The 24,459-nt window shown below is 36.7% G+C and overlaps 1 protein-coding gene across 3 annotated transcripts in view; it reads right to left on the reverse strand.

Annotated features, from left to right (window-relative positions):
* Window positions 1–24,459, reverse strand: part of LOC105476208 (Rho GTPase activating protein 32) — a 308,635-nt gene that overhangs the window by 247,702 nt on the left and 36,474 nt on the right. Inside the window, exon 1 of one of the 3 annotated variants that reach the window (XM_071075804.1) lies at window positions 2,367–3,202. The exons of the other annotated variants lie outside the window; for them this stretch is intronic. The gene's annotated coding sequence lies outside the window, so the exon portion shown is untranslated. Of the gene's footprint in view, window positions 1–2,366; window positions 3,203–24,459 lie in introns of those variants that run through there. 3 annotated transcript variants of the gene reach the window in all.

The raw sequence follows: 24,459 nt of genomic DNA on the forward strand, positions 1-24,459 counted from the left end.
TATAAAGCTGATCCTGACAACATAAGACAAACTTATCGATAGTAGCCCACTGCTAAAGAAATACAAACTTCCTCAGATGATAAACATGCCCCGGTCCTTCTATACTTCACACTGTTTCTTCTGTCAATCAATCATAGGAACTGTTTATAACTCTCCACCTTTATCAAGCTGTTTCAAGTTCTTTAGAGAGATGGTTCTCTACACCTTTAATGCATTCCATCTCCCACTGCAGCTAATCTCACACACACACACACACACACACACACACACACACACACACACACACACACAAAGCCCCCTACACAAAATCCTACTTATCCTAAATTAGCTCAAGTGTCATCTCCTTTAAGAACCCTTCCCTGATCTCCTCAGCTATAAATTTATGTTAATATAAATGGCAATGTCAGAACTATAAAAGGAGGCAGGAGAGATGAGACAGAAAAGGAAGACAGAATCGGGGAAAAGGAGCCTGAGTAAAATATTCTCCAAATGAAAGCATCTGACGCACTGGAGAAACTTTCACCTAGTGCTGAATTTAAAAAACAACAACAACAACAACAACACCATTCAGGATTACAATTCCTAGCCACTGAAAAAGTAAAATCTTATAATAACACAAGGTGGATACTGTAGGTTATATTCTCCAGGAAGCAGACTCTGACACATTTGGCAAGCAGAATGTTAATTAGGGAGTGCGGGTGAGAAGAACATCTGTTGTAAGGAGGAGAAGAAACAGGAATTGAGCAAAGGAAGAAGCTGAACAGACGAACATCACTGCGGACCCAATGAGAGCCATGGCCAACCCTTCATGGAGCACTGGAGTTAGCATGGCCCTTCCGAATTGAGAAAAGGCAAGAGAGACAGCCCTTTATACCCTACATCAACCAGCCTTCGGGCCACATTGGGATGAGGTGCTGCATTCAATTAGATTTCAACCTCAGATTCTGCTCTTGAGAACCTGATCACTGACTTTTTAGAATTCTTCTCCCATTTGGGGCATTATTTCAAATAGAAATAGTTTTATTTTGAAAGGTGTAGTTTTTTCCTATAGGGAAATAAATACAAATTTCAGTTGCAAGTACCTAGGACTATATATACAAAAATTATTTTCTCATTCTTTATCCATGCTGTTGAGACAGTTGTAATTATCAATGAGAAAAATGGTTATGAATTTAGAAAGCATATCTTTTCCTTCTGTTTTACTGAGTTCAAGCTGAGACACCTTTTTGGTAACTTTTCTAGTATTCCTATCCTCACAAATGATAAAAAGAAAGTTTAAACCTATGTTTCGGCTGTTTCTGAGATCTGTCATGCAATCTATGCTTCACATAAGCAGCACACAAGAGTAGAGAATTGAAAGTCTTGCAAACCAGCAAAAATCACACTGTCTGGCAATCTCTCAGACCAGCTGGTCATAGTCTCTACTTTTCTGGCCCAGAAATATTTCTCCAGTAATTTTTCAAACTTTTCTCACTTTTTATAATTTAATAACATTAGCATATTATGCATAAAGATAAGCACTTAGACTTCTTGCCTGAAGCTTTCACAAGTCAAGACCATTTTTTCTGCCACACAATAATTGTCTCCCAGAGTGAAAAAAGTAGAGACATGCTCCTACTCACAAACAAAAATAACTTAACATCCGGAGGTTATTAAAATACACACACACACACACACACACACACACACACACACACACAAAATGTTCATTCTCAATCCCATATCATTAGTCTGCCAGGCTTCAAGCAGAAGAATCCATAACCATTTTGACATGAAAAAATAAAACCTGACAATACAGTTTTCAAACACATCTCTCTACCCTAAAGCTCATGGACAAAAAATGAAAAGAAAATTCTATTTTGGGCAAATGAGGTTTCTGAAACTATAGCACTCGCATAAATTACTTTAGAAAACTAGATCAGACAGACCAGATCACTTAACAATGAATATGTTTTCCCTGTATCTGAAACACTGTCCAGAATGGATCAACTTTTTTTAAACCAGAATATCATTAACTGAGATAATATAGCTTACATCCCTTCAGTATGTTTATTCACCATTTGGAGTGCCCAGGAGCACAGAAAATGTGGGAGGAAAAAAGATAAATCACTGCAGTTAAATTTTAAGGCAAAAGGAAGGGTCTGTATATGGCACAGAACTAAGAATTTTTATAAATGTGACTGATACCAACAATGAAAATACATGAATAAACTTTGGAAGCAAGAGGGAAAGGAAAAATACATATATATATATTTTACCTTTAATGCATCAGTACAACAGAAAACAAAAGGACACTCAAAAACTGTACAAAAACTAAGTAGAGTATATATTCCCCAAGTACAGGAAATACATAAATTTTTACTTGCCATGGTCAAGTTTTCTCAACATGAGAAGATACAGATTCCTCAATAAACACATATCCTCTGAACAGAATCCAGTCCAGTTTGATGCAGTGGATTGCGAACCATCTGCATCACAATGACCTGCAAAGCAATCAAAAATGCAAGTTTCTAGGCTCCACTCTAGAACTGTAAATTAATTAAGACTCAGAAAGCCGTACTGTTTAAGAACCTGTAGGTGATTCTTTTACAATAAGGCCTAATAACTGTTTTTCTGGAGACTCTGTAATGGTAACATATTTGCTCCACGTTATATTTTATTCATTTTTACAACTATTTTACAGGTTAAACTCAACTCAATGGCACAACAGTTCTGAAGCCTAACTACACATTAAAATTCCCTGAGGAGCCTTTAAAACATACCAAAACCTGAATCTCACCAACTAAATCAGATTCTCTAGGGATAAAGAGAGGGCATCATTATTTATTAAAAGCTCCCTTGGTGATTCTAATGTGAAGCCATGTTTCAAATACAGTTCAGAAGATGCTATATATTCTAACTAGGAAAAAAAAAAAAAAGCCTACAGAAAAAAAAATGAAAGAAATAATGTCTGGAAGCTGAGGACACTGATATTTTCAGACACATAATTATCCCAGTATGATATAAAGAAAACTGAAAAATGATACTGCTCACAAAAATAAAATCTATGCGAAGCCATGAAGTCTTATTTTAAGGAGGCAAAGCTCCTAGCAAAGACAATCATAAGACAATCACCATATCCATTTTAATTGAATAGAATTTTTAATGTCAATTAAACATCACAAACTTCTATTTATTAATGAATAAGAACAAATTTAAAAGAAATCAGACAATGAACTAGACTTCTAAAGGAAGGGGATGGGCTGAAAATATGCATTTTAATTTTGTTCCCTCCTAAAACCCCATAATAATCAAAACAAGCTTTGTCATTGTCATTACTCTGTGTGTGTGTGTGTGTGTGTATGTGTGTGTGTGTGCGCGCGGCAAAAATTCAAAGGCAGCAGAGATGAGTGGAACCAACCCCAGCCCTGAGTTGCACCCCAGAAACTCCGGGGCTCTCTGCACTCATCCTGCAATGGTGAATACTGAGGAAATGAGGAAGAGTACAAGCAGTGTAGGACCAACAGGCCTCCTGGAGGACAGCCTCAACCTAAAGCTGAGGCCAACAGTGGGAAAGGACAGGAGGTCCAGGCTGCTGTGAGCTATGATCACACCCCTGCACACTAGTCTGGATGACAGAACAGGATCCTATCTCTAAAAAAAAAAAATATTTTCTTTCTGCTCCTTCCGGACGTAGCCACAGTATATTACTTGTGGACACTCGAATCTTCTCTTTCCTTCCATGACCTCACTGAGTCACTGGCCCTCTTTACTCAGGGACATCGTGAATATGCAGGACCCAAAGAATCCTGCAGATAGGTACTGTGGGACCAATTACTTCTGAAATAGTAACAACTATAGCTACTATTGGAGCTTACTGAGCAACTGGAGGAAGAAACAGCAGCATTTGAAGCATTCATTTACCTTCAGCATTGATCAAATAGTTTAAGTAGTACTGGTCTCTTTTGCTACTCTAAAGCATATTCCCTCATCAAGAAGAAATGTGACAAGTCAACCTAAGAGTTGCAGAAACCTCGAAGAGACCAAGTGATAATTTACTTGGTCAAGTTTTCCCAGCAAATATAGGAAAGCTGGTATCTCAAGTCTTTTTTCCTCAGTATGCAAGTTCAGACAGGTTAGGCAATAGGTTCAGACAGGTTAAGCAACTTTCCCAAGGACACAATACTACTAAGTAAAAAGCCGGAGAACTTCAACCTTGATGTTTTAAGTGCCAAAAGCTATGCCCTGATACACTACAAGACACAGGAAGTTTCCTCAAATTTTAAGTAGAATTACACCCTAATTAAGTGTAAACATAATTCAAAGAAAATAAATTTCTGCATGGTCTGGAAAGGTTATATCCAGGGAATAAACTGATACAGCAAAAGGGAGAAAAGAAAGATAGTTACCCTCATTCCCAAGAGTTTAAACAGAAACACGCCTGGGAAAACATGTTGTCATTGTTCTCATTCATAACCTACTTTTTAGTACTCTTTAAGTGCAACCTCTCTGGCAACTGATTCTAGGTAAAATTTTACCTGCAAATCTGTTCATCCTGTAGCAATCTAATACTGCAATGCTTCTTGTTTGCAAACTTTAATGAAAAACAAATCCCATGGGGATCTTACTAAAATGCATATTCTGACTCAGTATGGTTGGAGTGGGGAGATGCTGTCTTCCGAGAAAAAAAAAAAAAGGATACTGCACAGTTATCCCCTTGACTAGCAAGGGTCTAGTGCAGTGCTGTGTCATACCATAGAAAGAATGCAAGTGGTATATATTGTTTTAAATTTCTTAGTAGCTACATTAATAAAACTTTTTTAAAAGGTAAACTTAATTTAATTTTTGTAATATATTTTGTCTAAATACATCCAAATCATTATCAGTTCAATGTGCAATCAATATTATAAAATTAATGAGATTTTACATTCTTTTTTCATACTCAGTCTTTGAACACAGCTTGAATTTTCCACTTCCGGTACCCATTTTAATTCAGAATAGCTACATTCCAATGGCTCAATAACCACATATGGCTAGTGGCTTCCTTACTGAACAAAGGTAAGTAGACTGAATTTTAGCTGCTCTGTACCTCTAGCTTGCTTGGAATGTTTACACAATTCCAAATTTATCATTAGCCAACTACATAAAGCTTAGCTGTGGTATCAGCGGAATTGAAGAGTAATTTTTGTTTCTTACATTTTCCTTTTGTCCTGACAATTCATGGCGGAGTGCTGCAGCACAGGACGGATATAATAAGCAGTGAAACAGACTCTAGGGAGGGGTGGCAGAAGGCTGGGCAATGGCAGGAATGGTAGTGGGAAAACAGAAAGTTCATGTATTTTCAAGATATAATCTTGGCACAATTTAGGGGAAAATGTGGAAAAGATGTTTGCTTACTTTTACGAATACAGATGTTTTCACTGACCTTTTAAAAATCTAAAATAAAGATCTGGTTTAGATACCAATTTAAATATCAAATATTCATTTTTAACAAACAGCTAAAGAAGTAAAAGACAGCTGATCCACAACAAAACAAAAAGTAAATTCAATACTCTTGTCAGAGAGAGTCAAAGAGATTTCTACATGCCAGGATTTCCCAAAGAACATTAAGCAATTAAGATGAATAATGTCTATGATACTCACCAGAAACAAAGTTTCAGTCAAAGAAAGAATTCGCTAGACATCTGTCCAGATAAGACACTTAAAATCACATTTTGTGACTACTTGAAGCAAATATGAAGAAGCAGTACCAGAAATTTCAGGGTAGAAATAAAAACATACCAACTCAATTCACTTATTGGCTTTCTTCTTGAGTACAAGGGTAGAGCTGATAGGCTCCATGGTGATGATGAAATAATGAAATAAAAACCAAGAAACAGCTGATCTAAGAGCACTGTTGTCCATTAACTGAGGTTTTGCATTCAGACAGAAGAGCAGTAAAGACAACAGGTGTCAGTACCAATGTCCTATGCACCACACCATCCACACTCTGTCATGGCTACAAAATTCTCAGAATTGGGCTGGAATATATGGCAAGAGATTCAAATTTCAGAAGGCTGTAGGATCTAAATCCAGATTGTAAAATATCTAAAACAGAATGGTCATGTATTAAAATCTTGGTAGTTCAAACCAATGACAGTAAAGGAAAGGAACCTGTATTTATTGAGGTTTGAGTAACAGCCATAAGAATTATATCAGTGAAAACAGCAGAGTGAGTCCCTCTGAAAATTCTCTCAACTTTTTCAAAATTCTGGAAATTAATTAAAAGCTTGCAGCAATCCGTGGAACATTTTTTCAAGAAAATGTTCAGATGAATCTCTGTAAGAACAGCAAATTTGGTGGTATTTCAACTTACCCTATTGCTTCCCTCTGATCTGCAGCTCCCCAGTCACCATGAAAACCAACAACCCATAATCCCACTGAAAGCCAGGAGCCTGGCAGCCACCAACGGATTTCAAGTGCCTTCAAAGCCTCATTCTCAGAGAACTGTCATTATATCAACCTATCCGGTGATACCCTCAAACACCCTACTTGGACTGTCTTTATTTGACCTTACTCAGAGCTTGGCTAGAGCAAATTAAATATAAATATAAATATAAATATAAAAATATGTATCTTCCCCACAAGCATTTGTCAAAAACACTTAGAGGGCCAGGTGGGGTGGCTCACATCTGTTACCCCAACACTCTAGGAGGCTGAACCAGGAGAATCATTTGAAGTCAGGGGTTTGAGACCAGCCGGGACAACATAGCAAGACTCCATCTCTATAAAAAATTAAATATTAGCCAGGTATGATGGTGTATACCTGTAGTCCCAGCTACTTGAGAGGCTGATGCAGGAGGATACCTTGAAAGAGTTTAAGGCCGCAGTGAACTGTTATCATGCCACTGCACTCCAGCCTGAGTGACAGGGTGAGAGACTGTTTTGCAAAGAAAAAAAGTATTTTGAGGCAATTATTTAATGTCGTGGCTGCCTGAAATGGTAGAAAGCAGTAGGACAAAGATAGACACTAATGAAAAAGCTTGAAAGAAAAAACTGAAGAGTGAGATACCCCCAGAGACTTTGAAAAGTTTAGACATATTCCTGAAAATCTAAAAGTCTATTCACATGTACAGGGCTGTGTGTATGCTCAGAACTATGTACGTGCTCAAAAAAGTCCTAAGAAGACTGACTCGGAGGCTCTGTGCAAGAAGGAAGTGATGGTTAAGCAGAGTTATCAAATGTCTGGATGACTGTTAAAGGAGTATACCAACACACACAAGGAGCCCCTAAGCAAAAACTGGGAAAATGATTGGTCCCAGGAGTTTAAGAACATCTGTACAATCACTAGCTGACCACAAAGCCATTTGAACAGACTTCTGTGGCCATGCACAGAGAATACAAACTTTACAGAATTATTACAGAAAAGTCACCCAACAAATTAACAACAAACAGCAACAATAAAGTACTTGGTGCCAAATATGATTTTCAAAGTTGCCACCGCACTATAGTATATAAAATATCCAGTCTTCAACAACAACAACAAAATTACAAGACACGCCAAGAAACAAAAAAGTATGGCCTATACATAGAGGAAAAAACAATCAATAGAAACTGACCTTCAGGAAACCCAGATGTTGGTTGTATTAGACAAAGATTTTAAATCAATTATCTTAAATATGTTCAAAGAACTAAAGAAAACTGTGTAAAGAAAGTATGAGAATGATGCCTCACCAAATAGAGAATATTAAAAAAAGATATAAGAACTGAACAGAAATTCAGGATTGAAAAGTACAATTACTGAAATGAAAAATTCACTATAAGGGCTCAATAGCAAATCCGAGAAAAGAGAAGAAAATTTCCCCAAATGTGAAGACCGGTCAATTAAGATTATCTAGTCCAAAAACAGAAAGAAAAAAAAAAAAATGAAGAAAAAGGAACAATGCCTAGAGAACTGCAGGACACCATCAAGCATATGTGCATACATATAGTGATGGTACTAGGGGAGGAGAGAAAGGTACAGAAGGACTATTTAAAGAAATCATGGCCAAAACTTCTACAACTTTGATGAAAAGCATTAAAATCTGTATATCCAAAACAAACTCCAAGTAGGGTAAACTCAAAAAGATCCACACCTACGTACCATAATCAGTCCAAAGATAAAGCAGCAAGAAAAAAGTGACACATCAAATACAAGGGATCCTGCATAAGATTAACAGCTGGTTTCTGATCAGAAATCATGGAGGCCAGAAGGCAGTAGAATTACATATTCAAAGTGCTGAAAGAAAAATGACTGTCAATCAAGACTTGTGAAAAAATGTCATTTTTCCCCCTTTTTTCCCTCCATTATGATAAATACTTTCTATTAAATATTTTCCAACACAAAAAAGGGAAAAAAGAAATTGTTAACAAGACACATAAAAAACAAACAGCAAAATGGCAGAAGTAAATCCAGTCTTATCAGTCATTATGTCAAATGTACATGGATAAACATTCCAATTAAACATTCTATTGACAGAGTGGTTAAAAAAGAAAAAAACATAATCCAAGTATATGCTTTCTAGAAGAGACACACAACACACTATATCCACCAAATATGAAATTAAGACATTTCCAGATAAACAGAGACTAACGGAATTTCTAATTAGAAAATCTGCCCAAGAAATAATAAATGGAGTCCTTCAGACTGAAGTAAAAGAACACTAGATTAACCCAAATGCAGATGAAGAAATAAAAAGCACAGGTAAAGCTAACTACATAGGTAAGTATGAATGACAATATAAATGCATTTTTGTTTATATTTTATTTTTCTTTTCGTCCGCAACCTCATTTAAAAGATAGTTGCGCAGAGCAAATCATAAATCTGGTTAACGGGCACGTTAATATATAAAGAATAATTTGCATGAAGTAACAGTACAAAGGAAGGGGAAGGGAAGGCACTATGTGGGAAGAAAGTTTATATACTATTGAAATTAAGTGGGTATTAATTCCAAATAGATTGTTATAAATTAAATTTTCAGTTGTTAATTATAACCCCCAGGGCAATCACTAACAAAATAACTCAAAAAATACACTAAAATACAAGATAAGGAAATTAAAATTATGCATTAGAAAATATTTAACAAAAAAGAATGCCATAATGGAGGAAAAATGGGAAAAATTATATAAGACATATAGAAAACAAACAGCAAAATGGCAGAAATAAATCCTATCGTATCAGTAATTACATTAAATGGACAAAGACTAAATATTCCAATTAAACATTCCATTGACAGAGTTTAAAAAAAAAAGTTAAACTAAACTAAATATGATCCAACTATATGCTTTCTACAAGAAACACACTTTAAATATAAAGACACGAATAGGTTGAAAGTGAAAGGATGGAAAAGGTATTTCATGAAAACAATACCAAAAGGAGAGCTGAAAATGGCTATACTAGTATCTAACAAAATAAGACTTTAAGAAAAAAAATGTTACTAGAGGCAAGGGATATTTTAGAATGATAAAGAGGTAAATTTGTAGCAGACATCCAACAACAGACACCCAAAATACAGGAAACAAAACTGACAGATTTAAGAGGACAAATAGACAATGCAACAATAATAGACTTCAATATCCCCCTTTCAATATTGGATAAAATAATTAAATGATCAAAAAGGAATAGAAACCTGAACACTGTAAATCAGCCTGACCTAACAGACACCTATAGGGTATTTCACCCAACAACAATAATATATACATTCTTCTCAAGTGCACATGGAACATTTCAGGATAGAACACATGCTAGGTCATAAAACCAATCTTGATGAATTTAAAAGGACTGAAATCAAACTATGCTCTCTAAAAACAATGGAATTAAATTAGAAATTAATAACAAGGAGATCTGAGAGATACACAAGTAAGCAGAAATTAAACCCACTCCTAAATAATAAGTCAAAAAAGAATTCAGACGGGAAATAGGAAAATACTTTGAGACAAATGAAAACAAAAACACAACCACCAAAACTAATAAGATGTAATGAAAGCCATACTTAGGAAATGTATAGCCGTAAATGCCTGCATTTTAAAAAGTAGAAAGATTTCACATCAATAACCTAAATTTTAAAAACTGGTAAAAAAACAAATTAAATTCAAAGCAAGCAGATAAAAATAGTAAAGATATCAGAACAGAAATAAATGAAATAGGTAACAGAAAAAAATAAGAGTAAAATCAACAAAACCAAAAGTCAGTCCTTTTAAAAGATAACAAAATTAACTATTTTAACCCATTTAAAAGATAACAAAATTGGAATACTATGCAGCCATAAAAAGGAAAGAGATCATGTCCTCTGCAGGGACATGGATGGAGCTGGAAGCCATTATCCTCAGCAAACCAACACAGGAACAGAAAACCAAACGTCGCATGTTCTCACTTGTAAGTGGGAGCTGAACAATGGGAACACATGGACACAAAGAGAGGAACACCACACACTGGGGCTTGTTGGGGTAGTGGGGGAAGGCAGAGCATCAAGATAAACAGCTAATGCTGCAGGATTTAATACCTAGGTGATGGGTTGACAGGTGCGGGAAACCACCATGGCAGACATTTACATACAAAACAAACCTGCATGTCCTGCACATGTATCCTAGAACTTAAAAGTAAAATTAAATGTAAAAAAAGATAACAAAATTGGCAATAAACTCCATTAAATAATACATGTTTGTTTTTTTTGTTTTTGTTTTTGTTTTCGTTTTTGAGACGGAGCTTCACTCTTGTTGCCCAGGCTGGAGTGCAATGGCGCAATCTCAGCTCACTGCAACCTCGACCTCCCGGGTTCAAGTGATTCTCCTGCCTCAACCTCCCGAGTGGCTGGGATTACAGGCATGCACCACCATGCATGGCTAATTTTGTATTTTTAGCAGAAACGGGGTTTCTCCATGTTGGTCAGGCTGGTCTCGAACTCCTGACCTAAGGTGATCCACCCGTCTCGGCCTCCCAAAGTGCTGGGATTACAGGCACGAGCCACCGCACCCGGTCAATAATACAAGTAATTTTATTAAATAGTCACAACCACCTATGAAGGTACATTTGGCTACGCCCAATTCACACAAGGTTGTGAGTTATTACTTCATTTACCCTAGGACAAAGAACCAGAAAAAAAAAAAAAAAAGACAAAATTTAAGCCTTATGTTTTTTACAGAATGCTGCACCACCTGGACAAGTTTTTGGATTTACAAAAATCTAAACTCTATATTTTAAAGAATACAATTATCTTAATTTAACTTGCTTTTGTCAAATATAGGCTTTTAATTATACTATTCTTTTGGCTTAACTTGGGCATTATTGCAAAACATTAGTCTTCATTAACTTACTAACTTCACATACTTATAGTGTGTATTTACAGAGAACCAAAGGGAATTTGTATAAACAAATGCAAATTATTTACAATTAGGGTAGGGGTCACAAGTAAATAAATATTTGAAATATGTGAAAAAATATATACAAATTATATTATTTTAAATAATTTTCTAGAAGTTATGTTTATATTAATTAGTAAACTTTTGAAAAAACATTTTCCCCTAATTAAACTTTTTACTACTCACTCAATTATCAAATGCTCCCAATTACCAAAGAGCTAATTCATATTGTTTTTACATTATAAGTATCTATAGCACCACTATCACCACTACCATGCAACCCCAATGCTGCATTAACTGCAAATTTAAGGCTAAAAGTCTATAGAGAAACAAGAACACAAAAAGTAGTGTAGTGGAGAAGCTATCGACTAGGCTAGGGTCCAGAGGAAAACCACCATATATCTGAATTCCTTAAAATGAATCAATATTTTAAAAAATCCAATTACTTAAGGATTTTCACTTTTATCACCTTTGGTAGAACACTCTGAATATATACCATTAATAAGACCAGATTCCAAGCAACGATTTTTTTTTTTCTTTTTTTGAGGCAGGGTCTCACGCACCCAAACTGCAGTGCAGTGGCACGATCCCAGCTCACTGCAGCCTCAACCTTCTCTGATTCAAGTGATCCTCCCACCTCAGTCTCCCTAGTAGCTGGGATTACAGGCATGCCACCACACCTGGCTAATTTGTGTAATTTTTGTAGAGACAGGGTTTTGCCATGTTGCCCAGGCTGGTCTCAAACTCCTGGGCTCAAGCGATCTGCCTGCCTCAGCCTCCCAAAAGTGCTGGAATTACAAGTATGAACCATTGTGCCCAGCCTAATAAATACTTTTAAGCTGCTAAATGAAAAATGAAGCTATATGCTACTAACGAATTGGGACATTGGGTGGCACTCTTGTAAAAGAAATAATTACTGTAACAGAGGTTGAGAAAATGAACCTAAAGTTTAACATTATACTGCTTGGCCAATCCAAACTATTTAATAAAACCGACTTTAAAAGAAATTACTTAATCTTTTCCCAAATCCACCATCCATGTCTTTCAGGAAATGTTTCAGATGTTATTGAAAAAAGTAGTTGTTTTTGGACCTGGATAAAAGTCAGGAAGTATTTGTCTTCCCTCTCCCTAATCTCTCTCATTTGAGTTTACAGTGAGAATACAAGCAGAAACATACAATGATGCAATTATATTCCATAACGTATTTAGTTTTATTCTATTTACTTTTTTAAAATTTGGTTATAAAATATCTCACAACATTTTCACTAAATACAGCAGAAAGCAAACAAGTTTAGTATAGGCATTTGTGTCTTCTCCAGGTTAAATTAGTGACATAAAATTAAACTAGAATATATTTTTTAAATATTATTTCTCATGTGTGATGTTTCACAATAAGTATGTGCCTGAGAGTAAAACTTTTTAAAATAAAATATCTTTGAGCTAAATGATTTCAACAGGAACCATATCAAACATCATACATCAAATCAGTAACTGGCTAACTTGTGAAATATAAAAATCTATAAAGAAGAGCCCGAAATTTAATATATTATCCAATACTATAAAGTAATCCTTTTGGTCAGGCACGGTGGGTCACGCCTGTCATCCCAGCACTTTGGGAGGCCAAGGTGGGTGGATCACTTGAGGTCAGGAGTTCAAGACCAGCCTGGGCAACATGGGGAAACCCTGTCTCTACTAAAAATACAAAAATTAGCCGGACATGGTGGCTGGTGCCTGTAATCCCAGCTACTTGGGAGGCTGAGACAGGAAAATTGCTTGAACCTGGATAGCAGAGGTTGCAGTGAGCCCAGACTGCACTACTGCACTCCAGCCTGGGTGACAGAGTGAGACACTGTCTCGAAAATTAGAAAATTTAAATTTAAAAAGTGATTTTTCATTTTTATGTAGCACATACTTTGCATTTCTTGTGCAAATATTTATTGTTATTGTTAAACTGTTCTCTACTGAGACATCCTGCCCTATTTTGGCAGCTATTAAACATGTGGCTAATAATTTTGTTTTCTGATTATAGATGAAATCTCAGTACAGATGCACTTTTTTGTTAAATACACTAACAAGAAAGTAATTCAAAGAAAATGCAAAATGCTTGGAATATCTTCAACATTCTCAAATGTGAGTGTGATGTGTGACCGGCAAACAAATTATATAAACTTTAAATTTTTTTTAAACCTAGGGAAGTCCTGGTTCCAGTAACAGTGGTGTAGCTTGTATTTCTCCTACAGGTTCTAGTTTTCCAACAGATTCTAGATCTCCAAAAACTATCAACTGTGGACAAAACATTACACAACCACTTAAAAAGATTAGAGGAGTAGTACAGCTAATGATGGGATACTGTATAAAGGTTCGGTTCAGTCATCCCAACTAAAGATGACTTTGAAGGGCCATCCCCATTCAGAATTCCCTAGAGTCAGCTAAGGCCTTTCTTAAGACTGCATCTCATGCCGGTAATCCTAGCACTTTGGAAGGCAGAGGCAGACAAATCACTTAAGCCCAGGAGTTCAAGTCCAGCCTGGGCAACATTGAGAAACCCTGTCTCTACAAAAAATACAAAAATTAGCCAGGCCTGGTGGCACATGCCTGTAGTCCCAGCTTCTAGAGAGGCTGAGGCGGGAGGATCACCTGAGCCCAGCAGGTTAAGGCTGCAGTGAGTCATGATTGCACCACTGCATTCCAGCCGAGGTGACAGAGCGCGACGGACTCAAAAAAAAAAAAAAAAAGACTGCATCAACTTCTCCCTCTACTCACTCCTCTGTTCCCTTTTCTTCCTTCCCACAGGTGTTGATACCAGTATTATCCTAATAAACATCCTTCGTATTAATCTTGGTCCCATAGAGTTTGAGAACCACACTCATGGGTGACATTAGTGTAGCTACAGATCATCTACATATCAGTTAGACAGACATTCTGGGTGATGAAATAGGAAAAAGGCATAAAGCCTTTCACACTTGATACAACAGAGGGTTGTCTCCAAGAAAAGTACCTGAGTGACTGAACTAGAAGATTAACTAGTCCCACTTTTCATAGCATATTACTTCTATTTGAAAGATTGGGAGACAAATTACGGTTACTCAAATGATGATATTTCCTTAAAAAATGAAGGGAGCCAGTCATTTCAAGGAGAACAATTGGTGGTATTTGTTGAAAATGATAAAATTTGAACTTTCATGTAAAAGTTGGATTTTGGAGAATGTGTATTTGACACTAGGAACTTGACAGGTTGATGAGACCAGTAATGATGTTAATGATATTAATTAGTGATCTCACAAGGCCATAAAAAAAAAAGGTGTCAGCCAAGATTGACTCTTATCTGAAGGCGGGGGGGGGGGGGGGGGGCAAAAATTTGCTTCCAAGTTCATGCAGGTTGTTGGCCAAATTCACTTCCTTGCAATTGCAGGACAGAGGTCCCTTGCTGGCTGTCAGACCAGGGCCACTGTCTGCTTGGACACTGGTATCACATGTCCCCTTCCTATCTTGGAGACAGCAATGCATGACCAATCCTTCTCATGCCTCCAATCTCTCTGACTTCTCTTTCTGCTACCAGCCTGAGAAAACTCTCTTTTACTTCCCTCTCTCTTCAACAAGGGTCAGGCCTGCATAGATCTCTTCCAGTTGGAGATGGAATTGTTCTATATCTGGATTGGGATATGGATTACTAATATTTGTCAAAACTTTTCAAACTGTACACTTAAGACATGAATTTTATTACATTCCAGTATTTATTTTTACTGGAGTATAATGCTATTTTTTATTGGAGTATAATGTTATACTCCAATAAAAACAAGTAATGCTAAAGAAATAAAACTATTACATTAAAAAAAGAATCCTGATCTTTTAGAGAAGCGCATTGAAATAGTAACAGATGAAATGATATGATGTCAGGGATTTGCTTTGAAATAATTCCGGGTGGTGGGAGTGGCTTTGGATAAAACAAAATGGGTCACATATTAAAGACTTTTGAAACTAGGTGAAGGGTACATAGGAGTTCATTATATTCTACATTTACTTTTGTATATGTTTGAGAATTTCCATAATAAAAAGATTTTTGACCTAACTCACTCACAGCAGTAGATACAAAATGACAAAACTTCTAATACACAATTGGTGTGAATACAAAATAATAAAACCTCTTTAAGAAAGGACTCTAACTCTACCAATACTGAAATGGCACACACCTTTCAACCCAGCAACTCACTTTTCGGATGCCTTAGAGAAGTTATGCACACATGTACGACTGAACATGTACAAGACTGAAAAATGTGGCATGGTCTATAATAGTAAAAAAAAAAAAAAAAATGGCAACAATCTAAATGTTTTGGGGATAATGGGAAAACTAACTGAAGTATATTCAAACAATGAAAATATATGTAATAGTTAAAATGAACTGTATCCATGAATTACACGGAATAAAAAAATGAGAAAAAAAGCCTGCAGAGTGATATGATACTTTCTAGAGAAGCTTTTAACCTACTATATATAAAGTTTTAATACTACATAATATACAATATACAGTTTAATACTATGCAATATGCAGTTTTAATATTTACCATATAATGCTATATATTTTTTATGGACAGACATATATTTAATAGAGACGGTCTCAACAAATTCAGGATAATTGTACTTCTAGGTTAAAAAAAAAAAAGGAAAATAATATCAGGGGTTCAATTATATATTTCATTAAAAAAAAAAAACCTGAAGCAAAATGGTAAAGCAGAAGGAATTAATGGAGCACATACGTTGATTCATGTTCTTTGCCATACTTTCCTCTTTGTTTTTAAATATATCAAAATTTTTAAAAAACAAAGAAAGGCTATTGCAATAATTTAAGGAAGAGATTACTGACAAGCTATCTAAGATTAAAGTTTTTAAAGAAGATTTCCTTTTAAGAATTTCAAGTGTTACCTAGTTGATTCATGCTATTTCAGAACTGTAAACGATTACATTTCAGAATACCCACAGTTAAACATTGATCTGAAAGAAGTCCTGCTGACAACACCAATAATATATACACCACAAAAAATGACTAAATCCCAAAAATGTAGTCTAAGCATTGTGCCAAATATTTTGAAACTATAAAAATACATATGTAAAATAGTCTACTATACAATATTTTTCTTTAAAATATACATCCTAAGGAAATATGAAAAAATGTGAAGTTTTATTAAGTTTAGGTGACAAGCACGAGTGCTATGACCTATCATCTTGTACTTTTCTGTGTATGTTGAAAACACTGACAAAGTTAAAATATATTAATATAATTGATATAGCTGCAGGAAGAATGGCAAAAATATATATACTGTTTTCTAGGTAATTTTTCCCAAAGATCTCCTTCCTACTTACTCAAAAAGAAAATCATTTACTTATTTTTAATCTGCCGCCTGAATGAATCTGGCAAATTTTAAAGAAACAAAACCACTCCTCCAGAGTATGCTGGGGATACTCAGCACAGGAACTATTTATTTAAAGGGGCATCTCTATCAGGATAACTAGGTTTTAGGAACAAAAAAAAAAAAAAAAAAAAAAAATCACGGGTAGCTGTTCTTCCATTTCTATCCCTATTTCACCATTCCCTTAGTTTACCAGGCTTACTTTTAAGTAGGACTTCACAGGTTTTGAACAGTGGCCCCCAAAAACTATATAGCCACGTCCTAATACCTGGACCCTGTACAGATTACGCTATTTAGAAAACGACAACTTTGCAAATTTAAGTTAAGGATCCTGAAATGAACTCATCTTGCATTTCAGGTGGACTCTAAATCCAACGGTAATTATCCTTATAAGAGACAGAAGAGAAGAGGCACAAATACAAAAGAGAAGGCCACATGAAGGGAGCGTGGCCCTGCTGACATCTTGATTTCAGACTTTAGCCCTTCGGAACTTAAACTTCTGTAAGCTACCAAGTTTGTGGTCACCTGTTATCTTATCTTCTGAAACATTTCCCTACCAATTCAACTAGCTACCTAACATAGCACCTGCCATGAGCTTTACCTGGTCTAGAATTTCACCCGACGTTGACTTTACCTGCTCTAGAATTTCATCTCACATTTACCGTGCTCCTCCCTACATTCTTGCCTGAGCTCCTACCCTTAGGTACTGTATGTGTAAATATGTGTAACCTAGCCTAAAATTGTCATCATCTGTAGCAAAAGTAAGTTTGCACCATTTTTGGTATTATCTGCTCTAATACGAGAACTGTTAAAATGACAGGGCAGCATGGACACAATTATAGGTCCATAAGAACATAGGATTACTGAGCTTGGTCTTCATATAAGAGAAAACAGGTGGTGCTTGGTTCTTCAGTGGTGATTTCTGAGACTCTGGTGCACCCACCACCCAAGCAGTGTACACTGAACCCAATGTGTAGTCTTTTATCTCTCCCACTTCCCACTTCTCCCTGAGTCCTGAAAGTCCCTCAAAGTGCATTATATCATTCTTATGCCTTTGCGTCCTCATAGCTTAGCTCCCACTCATATGTGAGAATATGCGCTATTTAGTTTTCCATTCCTGAGTTACTCCACAAAAAATAAGTCTCCAATTCCATCCAGGTTGCTGTGAATGCCATTATGTCATTCATACACATACACACACACACACACACACACACACACACAGAGCACATTTTCTTTATCCACTCATTGACTGATGGGCATTTGGGCCAGTTCCATATTTTTGTAATGCGAATTGTGCAATTATAAACATACATGTGCAAGTATATTTTTCGAATAATGACTTCTTTTCCTCCAGGTAGATACCTAGTAGTGGGATTGCTGGATCAAACAGCAGATCTACTTTTAGTTCTTTAAGGAATATCCACACTGTTTTCCATAGTGGTTGTACTAGTTTCCATTCCCACTAACAGTGTAAAACTGTTCCCTTTTCACTGCATCCACGTCAACATCTATTATTTTTTGATTTTTGATTATGGCCATTCTTGCAGGAGTGAGGTGGTACTGCATTGTGGTTTTGATTTGCATTTCTCTGATAATTAGTGATGTTGAGCATTTTTCTATATGCTTGTTAGACATCTGTATATCTTCTTTTGAGAACTGTCTATTCATGTCCTTAGCCCACTTTTTTGTGGGATTGTTTGGTTTGTTCTTGCTGTTTGGCTTCTTTATAGATTCTGAGTATTAGTACTTTGTCTGATGCATAGATTGTGAAGACAGTCTCCCATTCTGTAGGTTGTCTGTTTACTCCGCTGATTATTTCTTTTGCTGTGCAAAACCTTTTTTGTTTTTGTTGCATTTGCTTTTCGGTTCTCAGTCATGATGTCTTTGTATCCTGAAACTTTGCTGAATTCATTTACCAATTCTAGCAGCTTTTTGGATGTCTTTAGGGTTTTCTAAGTATACAATCATATACCATCAGCAAAAAGGGACAGTTTGACTTTCTCTTGGCCGATTTGGATGCCCTTTCTTTCTCTGATTGCTCTGGCTAGGACTTCCAGTACTATTCTGAAGAGAAGTGGTGAAAGTGAGCATCCCTGTCTTGTTCCAGTTCTCAGAGGGAATGCTTTCAACATTTCCCCATTCAGTATAATGTTGGCTGTGGATGTGTCCTAGATAGCTTTTATTACCTTAAGGTATGTCCCTTCTGTGTCAATTTTGCTGAGGGTTTTCATCATAAAGGGATGCTGTATTTCATCAAATCCTTTTCTTGCATCTATTGAGATGATCATGTGATTTCCATTTTTCATTCTGCTTATGTGGTGTACCACATTTATTAGCTTAAGTATGTTAAACCATCCCTGAATTCCCTGGTATGACACCCACTTGATCATGGTAGATTATCTTTTTGATATGCTGTTGGATTCAGTTCACTAGTATTTTGTTGAGGATTTTGGCATCAATGTTAATTGGGGATACTGGTCTGTAGTTATCTTTTTTTGTTCTTAATATTTCTTATTTTCATTTTGCCTACGTAGATCAAAATAAATGTTGATGTGAATAGTAAATCTCACATTTAAAGAAATACAAATCTCCCTTTGTTTATAACTCATTCATCCATTAATGAGTCATTTGTTACAAATGACAAAATATGTTACAAAATAACAAACTGGTCATTTGTTACATCCTAGCTGGTGAAAAAACTTCAGAAAACTAAATATTCGCTCCCAGGGAGTTTACGTTCTAGTGGGGATTACAAATGTTTTTAAAGGATTATTTATTGGGTAGTGATAAGTGCTTTAGCATGTTAAAGGAATGAAGAATGCTCAGGACTGCTGCTTTAGATAGGGCCTTCAGAGAACTGCTTCCTCTGTGAGGTGGGGACATGAACGGAGGCCTAAATGAACTGAGTGAATTACGTGGATCTAGGCAGATGGATGCACAGGTGCAAAGGCCTCGGGGCAAGAGCACACTTGTGTCCAGTGTGGTGCAACAGTACAGTGAGGGCGACAAAGTGATAGGAGAAAAGGCTCCAGAAACAGGGCCAAACCAGGCAGGGCCTTCCAAGCTATGCAAAGAACCCCTGCAATGAGGAGCTACTGAGAGCCTTTTTGCAAAAGCGGAACATGACCTTCCTTACACTGAGGATTAATCTGGCTGCTCTATAAAGACTAGACCAAAGCAGGGCAAAAATCACACCAAGAGACCAGTTTAAGGCTACTGCATTGATCCAAAGAAGTGAGGGTGATTCAGACTAGGGTGGTAGCAATAGAAGCAGTGAGAAGTGGCCCAACTGAAGACATATTTTGAAGGTAGGGACAAGGGAGTTTGGTGAGGTAGTAGGTATGGGCCAGAGAAAAAGTAAAGTCACCACGGTGCCCGCGGGTTTTGATGGCTCAAGGAAATTTTCAATCTTCTCAATTATAGTTCTGACTAACCCTAATTTCTCTTCTAAGCTTGAGTGAAATTAGTTAATCCTGAATCTGCCATCCTAGAGACCAAATATCATGAAATTTATTTATAGTCCTTGCAAACTTTGAGGACACAGAGCACCTTCATATTAAAGGATTTTTCCTTCTAACTCTTGTACTCTCCCAGGAATAATTCCTAACCATTAACCCACATAAATGGTGCTTATGACTTTCTGTGTCCTTTCTTCTACCCTCTCTTCACACTTCTCATGACCCAGTAAGAGAAAAATGTTGCACAATGAGGACATACAAAGTGAAAAATCTACCAATGGCCATTTATCAATCAGGGATTTCATGCACTACTGGATTTACTAAGTCATTTCAGCCTCCACTACCACCACACATCTATAAATGTCAGTAACAGGTGCTCTCATACACTAAAGATTATTCTTACATGTATGAGTAATACATACACTAATGGGATTTAAAATAATCAACTGCAAATTGGGTGTGGTGGCATGCACCTGTAGTCCCAGCTACTTACAAGGCTGAGGTGGGAGGACTGCTTGATTCCAGGAGTTCCAGGACAGCCTGGTTAAGATGTTAAGATCCAGTATCAAAAAAATAAACCAACCAATTGCATTTTCATAGAACTTATTTTAAACACACACACACACACCTCTAACCAAACACAATTAACACTTCTGATGATGCAATAAAGTGTTATTTTCATAATAATAATTTTTTTTGAGATAGGGTATCACTCTGTTGCCCAGGCTGGAGTGCAGTGGTGTAATCTCGGCTCACTGCAGCCTCGACCTCCCATGCTCAAGTGATCCTCCCACCTTAGCCTCTCCAATAGCTGGGACTACAGGCACACACCATCATGCCCGTCTAATTTTGTTTATTATTTATAGAGTATTATTTATACAGACGACGTTTCACTATGTTGCCGAGACTGGTCTTAAACCCCTGGGCTCAAGCAATCCTCCCACCTTGGCCTACCAAAGTGCTGGGATTACAAGTGTGAACCGCTATGCCAGGCCACGATAAGAAGTTTCTAAGCCCTTGCATATTATACTGCTTATTAAATAGTACAGACTTTCCTATTTCCTATATAGTCTTTCTACTTCTAGTCTTTGCCCTTTTCCAGGAGAGTATTATTTTATAGCTAACTTTTCTTGTGTGAGCACTTACTCTGTTAGAATATGCATTAGCATTCTGCAGCGTAATCTCATTTATGCATCACAGCAGCTCTGTAAGGAAGGTACCAGCATTACCCACATTTTACGGATGAGTAATTTTAGGACTGGTCAGATGACCAAAATTACCCAGAATGACAGAGCTAGGAGCTGTCCCAGAAGTGAGGACTCTAGAAGCTCATTCTCCAAACTAGCATTACTCTAACCACCTTTTAGCTAGTTCACCTAGGATAACCCTCCTAAAATACAAATTCGATGATACCAATTCTGCTAAAATACAATACCTAGAAGCACTTTCGACACCCATAGAAGACAGTCCAAATTCCTTAGTATACTAGGTTTAGCATCATCTCTAATTAATCCACCTCACTTCCCACATTACAGGTAACATAGATGACTGGCCATTTTCCAAATACGCTCTATACTATTCCACCTGTGTCTACTCTCACATTAATCCAAAGTCTTTCCCCTCCATCCTCAATCTGTGGAAACAGCCAGCTCTCTAAAATCCAGCTCAAATGCCACTCTCAATTAAATTTTTCCCCAAAAGTTACAACACATACACGCACACACGATTACTTAAAAAATAGACTTTTTGCACCAGGAGATCCCAAATTTCTTCTCCTATCTCTCAGACTATAAATTCTAAACCAGGAACTGTTGTTTGTAATCTTCATTTCCTACACAGTAACTGCACACTTACTATGCACAGTGACAAATTAACATATTTCCTCTACACTTTCTTTTTATTTATTTATTTATTTATTTTTTTTTTTTTTTTCTGAGACGGAGTCTCACTCTGTCGCCCAGGCTAGAGTGCAGTGGCGTGATCTCGGCTCACTGCAACCTCCGCCTCCTGGGTTCAAGTGATTCTCTTGCCAACCTCATCATGCAATATGCCCCCACAGCCAAGGGTGACTAGACATATAAATTTCTTGGCAAAGTTGTAGCAGTTTAGCAAGATAGCTATTACTGAAGACTTTGGAGTCAGCCTGCCTGGGATTCCAATTCCGATTCTAGCACTTACTAGCTATATGACCGTGGGGAAAAAAATATCTGGTCAAACTAAACTACTTGCTCTTCCACAAACACACTCCCAGTAGTTTCCTGCCCCGTAAATTCTTACTGGAATGACCCTTCCCTAATTGTCTATCCAGCCTTCAGTAGGCCCATCTCAAGTCATTTCCTTTTCTACAAGCCTTCCCTAGGTCATCAATAAATTCACAAAGTACCTAGTTTATCGTTCTCACAGGATATTTATATTGCCTTATAGTATACTTACTTTTAGTTGAATTATTCTTGCGGGCCAAAGCTATTTGTCTCTGAATTCCTTTAGATACACAACACAAGATCTTAAACAAGTATTAAGTATTTGTGAACTAAGCAAAAAGGAAGTAATCTGATTATATCAATTTTTCCTCTTCCTTCTCACAAGCCCTACATGCTTGAGAGTGAGATTAATATTTTCTTTTATATTTTTCGTCATATCATAAGAAACCACTGCATAAAGCTTTTCTATCTTTAATATGGGTTGAAAAAAATTTTTGAGTCTGCAAAAGCTAATTTTATGTAAATTTTAAAGACTAAATTTAAAAGTAACATTTCAACAGAGGAAGTAGAAAGAAAGGTTCCTGGAGAAATCTGGGAATCCAAAAGAGAGGACAATGTATAGTTTAACTCTGTGGTTAAGAATATGGATTGAGGAATAAGATATTCCTGAATCTGAATTCTTGCTCCATTATTTACCATCACTGCAGCTTTGGGCAAGTTATTTAACTTCTCTAACACTTCATTTTTTCACTCATAAAATGGGCATATTGGTACCTATGAGATGTAAGGAATAAATGAGCTCACACGTACAAAATGTCATGTATCAGTACCTGATACACAGCTTACATTCAATGAATGAACTTAAAATTTTAAAACAAAAAATATTTTAATTAAAGGACATGGATAAATGGTAACTTACACTTCATTAAAACTTCATTAAATTTCCTTTTATTTGGAAAGGTAAGAAAAAATAAAATCTGCGTCAAGTGTTATAATAGCCACTTTTAATGCTAGAAAAACAGATAAGTAGGCCAGGTGCAGGAGCTCATGCCTATAATCCCAGCACTTTGGGAGGCCGAGGTGGGAGAATCACTGGAGCCCAAGAGTTCAAGACTAGCCTGGGCAACATAGCAAGCCCACATCTCTACAAATAATTTTGTAAAAATTAGCCGGGTGTGGTGGCGCATATCTGTACTCTCAGCTACTCAGAGGCTGAGGTGCGAGGGTCACTTGAGCCCAGGAGGTCAAGGCTGCAGTGAGACGTGATGACACCACTGCACTCCAGCCTGGGCAACAGGGCAACATCCCATGCAAAAAAACAAGAAACCAAAAAGAGATAAGTAGATACTCTACTGGATTTAGTAAAAATAAAGTATGTAACAAGTTCTTACACAGAAGCCCTTCAAAGTCACAAAAGGATAATTTTGGCTGGATCACTCAGTAATAAAAATCCCAATGACATACTAAGTCCAAGGTGCTGCCTCTCTAGAAAAAGACAAAAATTTTAAAAAGTATTCAGTGATGTTCAAACAAATTTAGACAATGTCTAAATATAATAAATCAAGAATGACCAATAAAAGCATAGTATTTACAAACAGGGCGGTAAATCCTGGCGGGGAGGAAGCTGAAAGAGCTGAAAAACATTGTTTCTATAGAGCAGAAATGGGAGGGAAGCTGGGACAGGGTCAGAAGACTGTTGCGTTTCTTTGAAAGTCTCATGGGAGTACTGCTTTTTAAAATTACATTTGCAACTTAGTTGATAATAATAGAAACTTATTCTAAAGGAATGTTTATTATTATCATTGTTTTACAGGCAGGACCTTGGTTAGGGTGAGACAAGCAAACCACCTACGGTGCAAAATTTTATAAGTCACCACTCTCAAGGCCAAGTACCTGAACATACTTACTCAACCCTGCAAGTGATACCTCCTCCTAGCCCTGTTCACAGGGCTAGTGTTTCAGGAACTCAACACAAATGTCATAACCTCGAACAACTGAGGGATCTGAGCTGTCACACTCACTTATGGTATGCAATAA

The sequence above is a fragment of the Macaca nemestrina genome, chromosome 12, assembly GCF_043159975.1.
Source record: "Macaca nemestrina isolate mMacNem1 chromosome 12, mMacNem.hap1, whole genome shotgun sequence".
Lineage (NCBI taxonomy): Eukaryota > Metazoa > Chordata > Mammalia > Primates > Cercopithecidae > Macaca > Macaca nemestrina.